The 16,833-nt window shown below is 48.4% G+C and overlaps 1 protein-coding gene across 1 annotated transcript in view; it reads right to left on the bottom strand.

Annotated features, from left to right (window-relative positions):
• HSPBP1 (HSPA (Hsp70) binding protein 1) overlaps positions 1–13,808 on the bottom strand; it is a 282,294-nt gene extending 268,486 nt beyond the window's left edge. The window contains exon 1 of the mRNA XM_085616381.1: positions 13,650–13,808. The gene's annotated coding sequence lies outside the window, so the exon portion shown is untranslated. The remainder of the gene's footprint in view (positions 1–13,649) is intronic.
• Positions 13,809–16,833: the final 3,025 nt, after the last annotated feature.

Here is a 16,833-nt window from a genome sequence, read left to right as displayed (position 1 = left end):
GGTGTAAACACTGCCGCAGTCACCAGTATCTCAATGAATCGCAAGACCAGTAACAGTACTCAGCAATCCAGAGGAGGTCAGGCTCTCAGCCTCTCCCAGTCATAAAGTGAAAACGAGTTTATTATGCATAGTGATAACTGTTGGCCCAACATAATGTGGTGGATATACTGTCCTTCCAAATGGTGTCCGGAATGGGAGGAGCTGAGGGTGTTGGTCCATTGGTTCTCGGGTACCTTGCTCCAGCTCATGTAGGTGGTGCTGCGTGGTTTTGTGGAGGCGGTGGGGGCTGCTGTGATGGTTAGTGGATGATTGAGTGGTCCAACCAGGTATATTCGGTGACATGGCTGTACCGGACTCTATTGCTGGCTGTAAAGATTGGGTTGAGCGTGTGCTCGGCGATGTGTGTGGGTTCGGTGACTAGTTGGGAGAGGCCGAGGTTGCTCATGCTCTCGAGGTTGGCATTAATGGGGCTGTTGAGGTGAAACTTTAGGTCTCCGAGAATAATAAATTTCTTGGAGTTGATGGCTAGTGGGGTGTTGAAGTTGGGTATGGCCTCGCAGAAGGTGGGACGTGGGCCTGGCAGTCTGTAGGCAAGGGTGCACCCGATGGTAGTCTTGCCGTCTTTGTTGATTTGGAAGTTGAGGTGTTCCATGACAGGGGTGGGGTTGTCTGCGGCGGCTGTGCAGTGGAGGGATTCTTAGTGGACGATACTTATTCCACCTCTGTGTTTATTGAAGTGGTCGCAGTGTACTATCTTGTAGCCGTTGGATGTGGCAGTGGCGATATCGGGTTCGGATGTCGGTTTAAGGCAAGTCTTGATAAGGAAGACAACTTCAGAGGTGAGGGAGGTGAGGGAGGTGATGGTGCCCCAGATCTCTGTTGTGTGCTTGTGGACTGTGGGTGGTTGAAGATCCAGGGTTCCTGGTGCTGGGTGCAGTCCAGGAGCGGCCGGGCGCAGACGGGCTTTCCTTTGGCACACCAGTGGCATGGCCCGCTGTTGCCTCCATTAAGTAGGCTCGTGGGAGGAAGGGGTGCTGGGCGGGGTCAGCGAGAGGCGGGAAGTGGGAGGGAGAGAGGCGTTGAGGACGGGAAAAACGAGCGTCAGAGAGAACGCTGAAAACTAACAATATGTGGGGGCAAGCGAGCGTTAGGTGGGAGGGAAAATAAGACAAATGATGGAAGAAAGCACAGTTAATACGGGGAAAACAAGTTTAATTGGAGGAACAATGAGTAGTAAGGGAGGAGGGAAAACGTAAAACACAGTTGATGCAGTGGATCATCCGTACAGGAGGTTCAGGCAAAGGTACTCGAGAGGACTGCTCTAATTGGCAGCAGCAGTGGGGAGCTGACCCAGAGACCTGCTCAATCGGATAGTGCTGCGGCCTCCATTAAGTAGGCTCCTGGAAGGGACACTGGGTGGCATCAGCAGGAGGTGGGAAGTGGGAGGGAGAGCGGCCCTGAGGGCAGGAAAAACAAGCAGTATAGAGAATGCCGAAAACTAACGATAAGTGGGTTGGCAAGCGAGCGTTAGGTGGGAGTAAAAAATGAGATAATGATGGACGAGAGAGCAGTTAATAGAAGGAAAAAAGTGTTTAATCTGAAAAAAAACAAGTAGTTAGAGAGAAGGCAATACATAAAGTACAGTGGATGCAGTGGAGAAAAGGGCAGTTAAAGGATAAAAGATGAGATTAATCGGAGGAAAAACTAGTAGTTAGGGAGGAGGCAAAATGTCAAGTACAGTAGATGCAGTGGAGAAAAGCACAATTAAGGGAGAAAAGATTAGGTTAATTAGAGGAAAAACAAGTAGTTAGGGAGTCTATCAGTGCCTAGGGCGTGTCTGTCCATACACAGTGCTGGTTCCTCGTGTGGGGCGTGGAGCCACTGGTTCACTATTATAAGTTGGGAGGCCCAGTAGTACAGCCGCACATTGGGCAGAGCGATCCCACCGTCGTACCAGCTCCTGGTTAGTTTGTTCATTGCAATGCGGGGGGTTTCCCGACCCATAGGAGGTCGCTTACTGCTGCCTCGATGGCTTTAAAGTAGGAAAAAGGGACTGGGGTTGGTGTGTTTTGGAGGACGTACAAAAACCTGGGGAGGGCCATAATTTTGAAAAGGGCCGCACGGCCCAGCACGGTCAGAGGAATGGAGTGCTAATGTTTCACATCGCTTTTAAGTCTCTTAAGCGGGGGTGCAAGGTTGCGTTTATAGAACTGAGCACTGTCTAAGGTAATGTTAATGCCTAGATATTTAAACCCTCCGTCATCATTTTGTATTGTCAGGCCCCTGGGCAGCCGCGGTGGGGGACCGTGGAGAATGTATATGACCGATTTTGTCCAATTTATCGTGTAACCCGAGAATCAGCCATAGGATGCACATATATCTAAGAGGCAATTAATTGAGTGGCTGGGGGAGGCCATGTATAACAGTATATCATCTACGTAGAGGGAAATACGGTCTTCCCATCCCTCAGACCAACGCAGTCCCGTTATCACTGGGTCTTCTCTAATTCAGGCCGCGAGGGGTTCAAGCACAAGAGCAAACAATAACGGGGATAGGGGGCAGCCCTGTCTGGTCCCTCATCCCAGGGGGAAGTCCTCAGAGACCCTCCTATTAATCACCACGTGTGCTAGTGGTTGCGTGTATAGAAGCCGGACCCAGGGCAGAAATTGAGGCCTGAAACCAAAGTTCTGCAGCACCGCAAAAAGGAAGGGCCATTCCACCCTGCTGGCGTCTAAGGATAGTATAACCGCCTCTTCATGTATCGTTGGCATGCGGACCAATACTCCATGTAGTCGCCTCAGATTCATTGCTGTGTTTCGACCGGGCATGAAGCCCGATTGGTCGGGGTGGACAAGGGACGCAAGGTGGGGTTGGAGCCGAGTCGCCAGTGCCTTCACCAATATTTTGACCTCCACTTTGAGAAGTGAAATAGGACGGTAGGAGGTGCATTCTTCAGGGGTTTTACCTGGCTTTGGAATCGCCACCAGAGTGGCCACTCTTTGGTCCTTTGGCAATAGTCCCGCTTCAAGGCTGTCTACGTACATCTGTAGCAAATGGGGCCCTGGTATGTCTGCTTCTTTCTTATAGAGCTCCACGGGAATGCCATTCGGACCTAGTGCCTTACCCGGTTGGAGTCCTCTGATAGCTGCTGTAATATGATCAGCCGTGAGGGGTGCTTCTAGTGTTTGTGTCTCGAGGGTGGTCAACTTTGGCAAGCGTATATCTTTCAGGAAGGCCATGCCTTCTTGCACGGTGGTGTGTGAGGCTGGCGTGTAAACTGTCTGGTAGTGACGTGCGAAAGCTGTGACTATGTCCTGTGGGTCCGTGACTTCCTCCCCAGATAGTGTGCGTATCCGGGCCACCCAGCGATCTGCCAATTCCTTTTTGTCCAGCCAGGCAAGGAGTTTGCCTGCTTTGTCCCCTACTTTGTAAATTGTGTGTTGCGTTTGTCGTACTCTGGCCTTGGCTTCCTCCCACTTGTGGTCACTGAGGGCCTATGTGGCGAGGGCTAGTTTGTGGGTCGTCTCTTCGGTCGGATCTCTTGTGCGATCAGCTTCCGCAAGGCTAACCGCCCTCTCTAGCTCCTGTACGTGCTGGGCTTTGTTTCGCTTGTGTGTAGTGATCAGGGAAATGGCCTGTCCGCGTATGACTGTCTTGTATGCCTCCCAGAGAATGGTGGGAGAGGATACTGAGCACATGTTGTCTTGGAAATAGTGTTTCGTGGTCTTGTGTAGTTGTTTACCTATGGTCGTGTCTTTCACATATCCCGGGTATATGGGGTATATGCGCTGTCTCCCAGTACGTTGTAAGGTGTATATGAGTAAAATCGATGAATGGTCGGATATCCCTCTGGGGAGGTGCTTAGCGTCTAGAATACGGTCAAGACTCGACGGAGACGAGAGGATATAGTCAATTCTGGACAAACTGTGATGAGCCCCTGAGTGGTGCGTGTATTGAAGCTCCGTGGGGTGGTGCGCGCACAAGATATCTACCAGGCCAAGTGCTTCCGTGAACTCTCGAAGGGGCGTGGGGGTGATCCCTTGACTGCGCCGAGGAAGTCTATCTAGGGCAGAATCGAGTATGGCGTTAAAGTCGCCTCCTACAATTAGTTCTCCAATGGGCAGCGTGAGCAGGAATTACCCTAATGCAGGGAGGGTAAGACTGAAGTGCAGGGGGTGCATAGATGGAGACAAAATTGTAGGCCCGCCCCTCCCACTGACAGGAAAGCGCTGCGAAGCGGCCCTGGTCATCTGTTTTGGTGCTCTGGATTACTAGTGGGCAGCCCCTTCGGACAAGTATACCTACCCCTCTGGAACCAGAGGTGAATGCTGAGTGTGAAACCCCGCCTATCGAGTGCCTTGGTAGCAGTTCCCACTAAGTAAGTTTCTTGTAAAAGGATCACAGAGGGCGCATGCCTCTTGAGATATTGTAGTATTAACCCTCTCTTTATTTTGTCGCCTAGACCGTTGACATTCCAGGAGATCATAGTAAGAGGTGGACTAGGTTTATGGGTGTCTCTTGACGGTGGCTGTGCGAGTTCAGGAATTACCTCCCTCGGGGCAGTTGTGTGATTGGTAGGCATTGGATGAATGTGTGGTGGTCGTTGGGTCACGCGTGTGCAAACCTGAGATTGTACAGCATAAGCAATGGGCAGCAAAACATCAACAAACTAAAAATTTCAAACGTGAACATAAACTTCAGTCTCTGTCTTCCGACCATGAATCTGAAACAAACGAGACATAACACCAATAACTGTCCCATATTTTCCTCCCCCCTCCCTGCCCGGCGGTCCCCAAACTACCCGCCTCCCCAACTGAGCAGAGTGCTTTTGCCCCAGAACTGGTACTTGCGTGGGGGTAAGTGAGTGTCCGTGTCCATGGAAGTCCTCCCTGCCGGCGTCACCATCAACGGCTAGCAGTCCTCATAGAGGCGGAACAGCCGCCACTGCGTGTGTGGTGCGCCCGGTGTCCGGGTCATTAAGTGAAGCAAACGTGTTGTGGGACAGTGCGCGCCAAGAGAGGAATATGTCTTTGGGCTAGTCCAGTGTTTATTATTCTTGCCCTCCGGGTCGCGTGCCCCTAGTCCCCTTTGTCGCTGGATTCCGGTGATTTCGATCTTTGCGACTCGCCGAGTCGGTGGTGCTGCTGGGTACTTGGTTTGCGGGATCTTGCTGCTGGACGCCATTCCTCCAACCAGTCTATGGCCTCCGCAGGCGTGACAAAGAACCAGGTTTTTCCTTCTGCTCCTATCCTGAGTTTCGCTAGGAAGAGCATGGACTACGTAAGTTCTCTGGCCCTCAGTTCCTTCTTGACGTCCAGAAAACTCCGAGGTTGTTTAGTGACTGCCGCTGTATAATCTGGGTAGAGCGTGACCGTGGAGTTCTCGATGCGGATCGGCGGGGCTGTCCTGGCTGCCTACAGAATGACGTCTCGATCTCGGAAATTGAAAAGGCGGGCCAGAATTGGCCTGGGGGGGGGGGCACCAGGGCGAGGTCTCCCACCCGGCACTCGGTGAGCCCTTTCGGCGGAGAAGAAGCTGGAACGTCCCCTTGGTTGCAGCTGTTTTTTCAGGAGGTCTTCCACAAAGAGGTCCAGAGCCGGCCCGCCCATCTTCTCCGGAACACCGATAATTTGCTCGTTGTTACAGCGTGAGCGCCCTTCCTGATCGTCAAGTTTGGCGAGGATAAATTTGTTGTCTTCTTCCAGGCTGGCCACCTGTCGTTGCAGCGTGGCTGTGTCTGTGGATAGTGTCTCTGTTGTAGATTCCACCTCTGTTAGTCTCTGCGATAACTTGGAGAAATCAGGGAAAGGGCCATAGAAATCGTGCCAATAGTGAACTGCAGTTGTTGGAGGACGCTCATTACGTCCACCAGCGTGATTGTGTCAGGCCCTTTTGGTGCAGGAACTTCAGATTGCGCCAGACTCGTCTGTGGTTTGTCTGGTGGGTCTTTGGTGTATGCAAATTTGTCCAATTTGCCAGTGGGTGGAGATGGCCGTCACTGTTGTTGCCATGCGTGTCCCCGCTCCTGTCGCCTTAATGCCGGCCGAGGCCGCAGTTCCGGGCGAGGCCTCGGTACCCTCGGAGGAATGGGCCCCAGCCCTTCAGGGCGCACAGCCCCGTGGCCGACCAGGAGTGTTGGCTCCCCCGCGGGGTCCGGTGCAGCCGGTCTTCTGCGCGCCGGTGTTGAGCGCGTCATCAGGAGGTCCGCCATGAGCGCCGCCGGGGCATTCAATTAAACAAAGTCCGCTCCCCGCCTGACTCGATGGGGTTCCAGATGTGGAATATGTGGAGTCCGCGACCGCCCTTCAAGATGTCCCGGGCGGCCGCTTTCAGTCCTCTCGTGTCGCAAGCCCCGCTGTCCCCGATGGCTCTGGTCCCGGCGCGGCCGCAGGTGGAGAGCCCACGCGAGGTCCCGGCTTCAAAACTGCAGGCAGGCCGCAATCTGTCCCCACCTGGTGTTCGGCTGTCGCTGCCTCCACGTGGTTCCCAATAGGCACAATCAAATGCCCAGACGTTCCGGTCACGCCGATGTTGCTCTTTAGCCGCGGGTAAATGATCGGATTAATGTGGAGGGTTCTCCCGGTCACGGAGCTCCACTAGGTTGCAGGCATTTTGCCTGGCTTCTAGCCACTCCCCCATTATTGAAGTATTTGTTAAACTTTCAGAAATTAGTATAAGCAAAAACTGCCAAAACTCAATATGCCTGATCCATTTGAGTTTGGATCTAGACATTTGTTTACATCCAACAAAAACATTTTACGTGGATTTCAGTGTCTTGCCAGCTTGATACTCCCATTGTAGGAGAACATGCTAATTGTGTATTGTTAGATGTTCAGTGGACTCGTGCATAATATTAAAATAAGACGTATGCACATAGCTCTTGAAATTGTAGCCCTAGTTGCCAAATACTTGTAATCACAAATATAACTCCCTTTACTACTGGTGTTCTTGCAACAGTGAAAATTTAAGCAGTGCTCTGAGGATTGTAACCATTCGATTGATAAAAATGTAATACATTTCTCCTAATTTCTCTTCCCCTCTATGTCCTTCTTTTCCTCTTTATATATATACACTTCTTTGGTTAAACAGTTAGCTGTGACCCTGATGACTAAGAGACAGGATACGAGAGAAAGAGAGAGGCATAAAGAGAACAGGATAGTGAGCGACATCAAGTAGAGGAGTAAGAGTTTAGAGGTAGCGATGATGTAGAAAGATAAGTGAGTTAGGGAGATAAAGTAAATAGAGAACCAGACAGAAAGATAAAGAGAAGGAGAAAAAGGAAGATGTAAGTAGAAAAAGAAAATTATAGAAGTAGATATGTTTTTGAGTGTGGTAGAGATGTAGAGAAAAATAGAGATAATGAGAAAGAAATGAAGAGAGAGGCAGAGAAGTAGAGCAATCCAAGGGAGGAGGAAAAAAGAGAGAAGAGAAAGAAAAAGAGGTGAGTTCGAGATAAATGGAGCAAGAGGTAGTTAGCTAGACCTGAGAAAAAAACACAGAAGTACACGGTAGAGAGAGTGAAACATTAGAACAGGTAGATATACGCTGGTCGGCAAAGAGAGCAGCAGAAACAGAGAAAGGCACAGAGAGGGGTGAAGAGTTGGAATAGAAATGTGGTACAGAGCAAAAGGAGGAAGTTGTGTGGCATATGTGAAATACAGAAAGAGAGATGAAATTCATGCAGAGGTAAAGAGTTGTGAGACAAAGAGATGGTGAAGTAAAGAGATCTATAAAGAAGGAGCTTGAAATGAATAGTTGAGGTGGAGGGGTGATTTGAAATGGGAAGGAGGTCCATAAAGAGATATGCATTTGTGTAAGAGAGAATGGGTGAGAGAGTTAAAGAAATAGGGGTTGAAGTAGAGAAATAGAGGTAGCTAAAAAGGAGTAACATATTAAGAAAGGTGAAGAAAAGGAAACGGAAGTAGAACAATAAAAAGGGGAGGTCAGTAGGTGAGGTATTGAACTAATGGTGAGGTAAATTGGGAAGTTAGATAGTGAGAAATAGAGTGGTGAGGTAGAAAAGGGTAGCGAGGGAGAAAAGGGTAGTGAGGGAGATATGAGATAGAGAGAGAAATGAGATAGGTGAGGAGGAGTGGTGATGTAGAGAAAGGGATGACAGAGGTGCATGGTGGCTAAGAATTGGAGAGAGATAAATCAGTGATGTAAAGATAAAGATTAAGTTGTGTGAGAAGGTAAACAGATGGAGGAGAGTTATAAGGAGGTCAAATGGAAACATAGTTGTGAGGTACAGAGAGAGGGATGAGGGACAGAAATGTGAGAGAGTCAGATATAGATGTATGGGAGTGATATATAGAGGGGCAAGGTCATGAGAGAGAGATAGAGGGAGATGAAGTCAAGTGAGTTGTATTGAGTATGGTGAGATAGAGATAATGAAGGTACATAGAGAAGGGTAGAGAGAGGGGTTAGGAGAGAGGATTAGGAAAGAAGAGGTGAGGTGAAGTAAGTGAAGAGAAATGACACATATGTCATTTTTCAATTTAATTGCCACCAATGCGTCAAACTGTGAGGGTTACGAATGGGCAGGCTAGGCATGCACACTAATGGCAGATGTATTATGTTTTTAATGCAGCAACGAAAATTACTGTGCTGTGACTGCACAAGGGGGAGAAAACATCACAGAGCCCTATGCATTTAAAATGCTCTGCTGCAGCTCCCTACCCCTGCACTGGTGCACAAGTAGGCTGCCTAACTCCGTGCACCACCTTAGCACTACGATGCTGTGTAGCATAGGATTCTTATTGGAAGCATGGTCTTCCTGTACAAAAATGTATGCCTAGAGTATTCTGAAACATTCCACACATTGCATGCATGCTGGACAATACAGCACACATGCAATGTGCATGCCATTTGGACAAAACAAAACATTTCTTCATGGTAGCACCTGCTTTAAGAAGGTGTTATTTTTTTAACGAAAAACCCAGCCTGTATATTTTAGTACACTAGGCTTGGAGTAAAAAAAGTATTGCCGTTTGCCCTAATCTGCCGAAATTACACCCAAGTAATGCCCCCAAATACAGCTATTTGAACTGAGAAAGGGACACCTTTCCAGTGCAAAATACGTTTAGCGCTGGAAAATAAATACCCTTGCAAGAGTTTATGCTGCTTTGCGTCACTTGGAGTGACTATGCCCAGGTCTAAACTTTACTAAATTTTTCCCTGCGTTTCTGTTTAGCATGCTCGGCTGTAAAATGAGAGAAATAAGCAGTTTTTTATGAGTAACATTATTATGGCAGGAATTTCGACCTTCTCATTTACTTTACCGAGAGAGCCTTGAAAGAAATGGGGGCCCTGGGCAATTGCCCACTTTGCCCATGTCTTAAAACATCTCTGATCACCAGTGCAGGAGAGGAGGGGGAACCAACTGGATGCCAGATCCGGCAACTATTATTGAGCCAGATACAGGCTGGCTCCAGTATAGCATGCTGAATTTGTCCCAGTTTACTTTGCCGGACACATTCAGCAGCTCCTGCATGTTGTCTGCAATCCCTTCTGTACAGCAACCTGCAGGCGGTAAAAAGTGCTTTTTAGGTCTCGCCTGAGACAGCGCTTTAGCGCTGCTCTCGCGAGAGCTTTTGTTAAAGGGGGATCTGGAAGTGCAAACGAGTGCTTTTCAGGCCTCCAAATACAGTGCATGTGCGCCGGGCGCGCGCACCATTTGGCAGCCTGAAAAGCACTGCCTGATCACTTTCACGGTCGCTTTGATGTCCTCAGTGAGCCGCGCGGCCACTGAGGACATCAAAGCGGCCGTGAAAGTGCACACCATTTGCCACCCCCTTCCTGCTTGTATGATCTCTGCAGACGTGAGCACCCTCTTTTTGCTCAATTTAAGCATTTATTCCCTTAAGCCGAAAGGAAACAGAAGCCAGCACAAATGCCGTGTGCGCACCTCGATGTATTTCAACGTTTTCTATTATTAGAAATACAACTGTATAGCGTATAGACCGATTCAAGCTTCCATCACGTTCAATAGATGAAAGTTTGTTGAGCCCAGTGCTAAATATGATAAGAATCGAGGTTCACTTTCTTTCCCTGTATTCCTGCCTCCCTTTCTTTTTCCTCTTTGTCTCTGTCTTCTCTGTTCTCTTTTGCCCCCATGTTTCACTCTCCCAGTTTGTCTTACTGGCTCGCGTTCTTTCTCCCTTTCGCTCTCTTTGTCTCTCTCGTTTTTCTCGCTCTCTGCCTCCTATTTTTTTCCTCTTTTCTGTCATCATCGTCTTAATATCCCCCTTTCTCTTCTTGTTTTCTTTCTAGTTTCTAGCGTCTCCTTTCTGTCTCATTGTTGTCTCTCTCCCTTCTCTGTCTCCCTTCTCAACCTCTTTCCTCTCCCCCTTCATTTCTTTCATTCTCCAGATCTCTCTCCCCCTCTTCTCCATGTCCTCCTGGTTCTATTAATTCTCTTTCTCTTACACAAACAGGCGCGCGCAGAAGTCCTACTCCGTTTTGTTATCCTGCCGAGTATTAATTCAGTTCGCATAAATCCTTGATTCTAAGGCCACAACGAGAAAAGGCGATCTTTGGGTCTGTTACAGCTCAGGCCGTTCCGTTCAGCATGGCCACGGGATGCCCTCCCGGGTCAGTTCGCAGCAATAGTCTGTTTTACAGATTAATTATTGAGCACTGACCCCCCCTACCCCCCCGCCCCCTGCTGTGAAATATCCTGCAACTGAAGTGAGTTATTATTGCTTCTGGGCCAAAGTCGGTGTGCACTCGCGCTAATACACACACACAAGCCACCCGATATCCATCGCAGGAGTCAAGAAGTACACAGAAGCAAGAATACTCGCAGGAGGAGCTTTGTGACATACAGGGGGGAACTGTTCACACTCCATGTGAGTGGGGTGGGGGGGAGGATGGGGGCGAGGGGTGATGCAAGCCTTCCCCTTTCTGACGAAAATCGTCCCTTGTACCTTGTACCATATCTTGCCACCCTTAGAATCGTGCAACGGAAGTGGGGTGCATTCTGTTGTTCACGTGCGTGCAGACCAGCCGTAGCTGAGCAGCACCTAACGGGGTTCTTTGACTGTACGATGTGCTGAGGCTGGGGGTCTGAGAGGCAACGAGATGCAAGCATGGCACATATAGTGTGTGATGAGGACTTTGTTGGGGGCGGGAGCAGATCACCGACAGTTTGTTTTACCAACGCAGGTCCTTAATACACATTTTTTTGCCCAGCCTTCTTTCAATATAGCCTTTCACCTGCGCCTGCTATGGCACTCTTCTGAAGGGCACAGTACTACCCCAGCAGTCCATAGGGAATACATTTGACACTTGTATGCACACTTCAGATTGTATTAAGTGAATTTCTTGTAATAAGGCCACATCTGTATTTAACTTAGCTAAATGTGGTAAAATCCTAGGTCTTTTAATAGGGAAACCTAGCCCCCTAACATTCCTGGAAATAATTCTTAAGGACATTAATAGCTATTTACAAGAAGGATTATTAAAAACAACTCTCAACAAAATAATAATTAATATAATTTCTAAACATACAATAGTAGGACTGAAATTGCCATACAATACTGTAACAGAGAAAGGGCTGTCTGCTAGGAAAATAATAAACTGAACATTGTGATTCTAAAGACTGGAAGAGACTATGCAAATAAAGTTAAATGTTGCAAAGTCATCCTGTGCCCTGGGCATCCCCCAACTTTTTGCTGACTGATGCTGGTGGTAACTGACTCTGACTGACTCTGGGCTCTGCCTAACCAGACCCAGGGCCAGTGCTATGCTGAAAAGAAACACATTAGAATACAGTTAAAACACCTACATACACTAGGGTACACAATAGTATGGTGGGGTACCCCTGTGATTGGCATGACTTACCCTATAAGCCCCTAGTATATAATAGGGCAGGGGATTGAAACTGCCTAGAAGTCCCTAGTACTCTGGGGCGCGGCAGTTTGAAGGCCAACAGCTCTTTTTAGGTCTCACCTGAGCCAGCGCATGCGCTGCTCTGCCAGACATTTAGTAAGTGGGTTTTCAAAGTGCTATCACACGCTTTTGCTGGCCTCAAGCTTGCGGTTACACGCGCAACCGCCATCTGGATTTTTGTCCTGGCTCATTAAGCCTTACAGCGCGCGAATCAATTTCGTTTTAATGCTCCTCCACCCCTTGCTCTCTGCTCTCACTACCCCCTCCATTCTCCCCCCTCCCTCCCTCTCACTAGCCCCTCCCTTCTCCCCCTCCCTCCTTGTTAGTCACCCGGCTAAATTTGTGCCTCCGATGTTTCTTAATGCATTACAGCACAAGCGCGCGTCTCGCTCCTCTTCCTCCCCCACCACAGAGCACGGCCTTTGCTACTACATAACGCAAAGAAATGCACGTGCGTCTCGCGGCGCTAGTAGCCACAGCTCATTTTGGTCGTCGTGATGATGTTCAGCTTTGTGCCCTAATAGTGAACAGTGAGGGCAAGCGGTGGCTGCAGTGTGCGGTGAGTGCACAGGTCCTCCGAGATCTCCTCCCAGAGACCATCCGAAGGCACAGACTGCCCCTCCACGCCACGTGTCCAACCTCTGCGCCGCGTCCCCTCTTTCAAGCCCGGTCAGCCTGTATTTATGTGCGCGTTCATTAATCTATCCTCGAGTACATTACAGAGTCGGCTGGCCCACACAGCTCCCCACTGCAACAACCCCCCCTCCTTTGACTTCTGCATCGAAAGTGAAATCACATCCACCGAGTAAACTCGCACGTCGTCGGCATGTCAAGGCATGATGAACCCGGAGAAAGGGGCCGGCGGGATCTGAGAGACCCCCCTTGCTTGTGTGATGACTCCGCAAACAGCTGCTACGAACATCTCAACGTCCACTGCACTTGAGGCCTCTTGATGTGGTCAACTCTTCTCATATACATTGGATAATAAAATCAGTGACCATTTACACCAGACTGAATGGGTGTCTTTCCACTTCTACGCAGCTATTAGTAACACATTTCAATTATAAGCATTAATTTTATCGACCCATGAAGGATAAAAGACTGAGTTGGCCTTCACGGTATTCAACTCTCTCGGTTGCAACTAGATCACTGCAACAGGCGCAAAACCCCCCGAGATATCTAACCAGCTAAGTAATGCACGCGTTTTGTTTCCCTATGTTTCGTAGTTTTTTATTCTTGTCTGGGTGTAGACTCATTAATCGTGCTTCTGACAGGCCACAAGGAAGCAAATTAAAGTCTGTTCATAAAAACAATGTGTAGCCTTGCTGTTTAAGTGGGAGAGTGTTCCATCACAGTGCAGCTTTAAAAAAAAATCCTCAAGCGTCTTTGTTGCCCCTCTCACTCCCCAACCAGCTCCTCCATAAAATGTGCTTTATGCCACTGAGTCCACGGTCTACTCAAAGCCCTGCCTGTGTTCCCCCACGTTCTGCATGTGTGACGGTAGCGATAGTGCTGCCTGCCCTGTACTTCAGCTTGTGCGAATGAAGCTTGTACTTCTGCCATCCCGGGGTTTCTGCCATACTCAAACTTACTTTCTGAAACCAAACACTTTCTGATTACAAATCCACGAATCCAGAGTGGGAGCAGTTCCACACAGGCCAGAAAGCACGCATAAGCGTGGAAGAGTCTGAGATACGCTTTCACTTCCGAAGGCCTGAATGCGTCTGTAAAAGAAAAACAAAATGCACACTTTTTACCTTAACCGCAGATGCTGAAAGAAACCATTAGTTCCACATGCGTGTCGTGTTAGTGCAGCCGAGCTTCATGCTGCATTGCCGCTAACTGGGTTTCAGGGAGCTTGGAACGTGGAAGACGTTTTAGCAGCTGCGACTCGTGCCACAATTACGCAGCTCTACGTGAGCTCCGGGCCCAGCTCTTCTTTTGCAGTTCTCACTTACCACGTGGGTTTAGGCGCAACCTCCTCGTGTTTAGGGGAAGGGAGGGGCGAGTGGAATATGAGCAGCCTCGCAGGCAGAGGGAACCTTGTCAATAAAGTACTGGGTTAAATTCAGAGGCACTAAAAGTGGGGTTCCGGGAATGCAGCAACCCCCCCCCCCTGCCGCACCCCCAATAACCCTGCAGAAGTTCAAAAGGAGAATGACAAAACGAGGGCTTTAAGGTTAGTTTAATTGTGTTGTATCTCCTTTGAGTTCACTTGCAGAGATCAAAATTAGTGTACTCTTCCTTTCCATGGTTGCAAATGGGGGACTTTTATAATGTGAACCAAGTGACAATCTTCCTGGAGGACAAACCACATGAAAGGAAAGACTGCAGGATGTAGGTCAAGCATATTTTTCACCTTCTGCGAAAGCCTTCCTCCTCCTCCGCCCGCCCACTGTCCTCCGCCCGCCCACTGCTGAAGATACATCAACTTAACAACTAGAGCGCGCAATTAGCTGTTACTGTGTCTGGCGAGTGATGATTTTAGAGGTAAGTATGCACGTTACTGTCTGTGTGAAGAATACCATCCAGAGAATTAATTGGAAGAGTCCAACCAAGGACATGGAAGGCTCTAAAGACGAACCGAACCAACAAAGTGAACGGTTTTGTGAGGTCTAAATGTCATAGTGGCCATGTTTTCAGTTTGCTCATCTGTGTGTTAATATATTATAAATCAATGCCTTTTGTAAAACGAAGCAACCAGAGACAGAACAGCACAGCATCAGTCAGCACCGCCACAGCATCACACAGGACCACCACATCATCACTCAAGGCCAGCACAGCATCACTCACCCCCACCACAGCATAACTCAGGGCCAGCACAGCATCACTCAACGACACCACAGCATCACTGAGTGCTTCTTACACTTTTTAATTACAACTTCTCAGCATGCTGCACAGCAGCCACACTTCTTTACTGCACAGCTTAGAAACATTGGCAAAGTCAATAGCTCTACTTAAACACTTATAAGGCCCCCCCAATGCATAGCCGATAGGTCTCGCCTTTAGGACATTATAAGTGTTTAGTTAACCAGCACAATATCCTTGATTAAACAACATCAAGTGTTGCATGGCTAAACACTTATAAGGTCCCAAAAGCGAGACCTATTGGCTATGCCAATGCTTGTTGCGCTTGCATTTGTGCAATGCTGAAGCCTGAGGTCAGTTTAAAAGCAGCACTGGGTGCCAGGACTGCTTTTAAAAAGTAAATTGGTGTTTGGGGCACTTAAAAATGGATAACCTACAATGTTGTGGCATATTAGGGACCCACATGATCTCCCCTAGGTATCCCAGGGGTGGGGGTCAGATATTTATTAGGTATACCCTTATAAAATGAGTTTTTATATGCCTGGGTAGTGAAAGTTCACATTTCACTCCCCACATTGTGGTAAAGTGCTGCTCAAATTCGACTTTGATGCTAGAAGCACTGTAGAGGGAGAATCTGCAATATTTCTAGACATTCAGAACCCCTAAAGTCTCCCCTAGTTGCACATGGGTTGGGGTTCCTGTAGATATAAGGCAAGTACTTATAAAATATGTTTGTGTAAGTCCTGGTGCTGGAAAAATGCCCAAGTAATTTTTCCCATTGCAAATCCCCAGTTACATAGGTTAACATGGTAGGAAGTTATTGATTAATAACGATGGATAGGAGAGGGATAGAAATGCCATTCAAAGACTTCCCAGAATGATATTAATAAATCCAACGATATCATATTGTTGAATTTCTCCTAAAGTGTACATACAAGGAGTTATAAGACTTTCTTGTTTGTAAGTCCAAATTCAGCCTTCCAGTTGTCTGCCCTGATTGGTCAGAGTTAAGTGGATTAGCCAGGCTGCCTTGAAGAGGTGATAAAGAGCCCCTAGGTTTAACCAGCTCTGCTGGGAGGGAAGTGTTGTTCCATAGGAATGCCAGGCCAGGGGGAGGAGTCGTAAACCATGGTCTTCAAAGGCAGAGGGATGGCCACAGTGTCAGTTTCCACTTTTGACCCCCACCAGACCCAGGATTAGGGAAGGTATGTGCAGATGGTAGGGGGAGAGTCTATGGAAATAAGCCATCCTAGGAGGTGTGTTTAGCCAGCTCTCACCTCCTTGCTGGAAAATCAGCCATTATGGATTTGGAAGATTTGATGCACTCTGGGACAAAATAATGCCACACTCTACAGAATGTGGTCAAAAATTTGAGGAGTGACCCTGCTCCCATTGGTCAGAAGTGACCTCCTGCATGGCCCAGAGAACTTGGAATAAGTATCTGAGAGGGGCAGAGCCCTCCAGAGCTGCTGCTTGAAACTTACTGAAGCAAGAAGTGCCCTGCTGAGAAGTTTTGCTGTGCAAAGATTTCTAAGGCCTGACCTCTGAAAACTGCACCGTCTGAAACTACAGCCCTGTGGATTATTTTGCTAAAAAAGAACTAAAGAGTGGACTCCCTGAAAGCTACAGGTTAAAAGAGCTCAACTGGAACATCACCAACTAAATCTACACCTTGGAGAACCATCAGTGGATTTGTAAGGGTTTTGTACCAGTGGATTGTGGGAGCTGTCGTCCTCAACTTTCAAAGACCATCTTGGAGCTTCCAGTCCCTTGGAGTAAGTTTGAGACATTTTGGGACCCCTTGAGGAACTTCAGGAAGAAGTTCAAGAAGTTTGGAGAACTTTGGAGCAACTTTGAAAAAAAGCTCCATAGAGGGTCCGACTCAACCTGGCCAGCCAGGCCGCCTGTCTTCAACCGCGAGCCAGCCAAACCATCCAGGTTCATCCTGCTAAAAGCTCCATCGCTTCAACTTCCAGAGATTGACCGGGACTAGAGAAAATCTGAAGCTGGCGAACCCTCACCGGCTCCGGCTACATGAGAAGCATCGAGAGACCCCGCGAGAAAAAGCTCCAGAAAAATGTCTAAGTCCACTCGTAGAAAAGGTGATCGGGAGCAACCGCAAGAGCCAAGCCG

The sequence above is a fragment of the Triturus cristatus genome, chromosome 7 (genome assembly GCF_964204655.1).
Source record: "Triturus cristatus chromosome 7, aTriCri1.1, whole genome shotgun sequence".
Classification (NCBI taxonomy): domain Eukaryota; kingdom Metazoa; phylum Chordata; class Amphibia; order Caudata; family Salamandridae; genus Triturus; species Triturus cristatus.
This window is presented reverse-complemented; position numbering and strand designations above follow the sequence as displayed.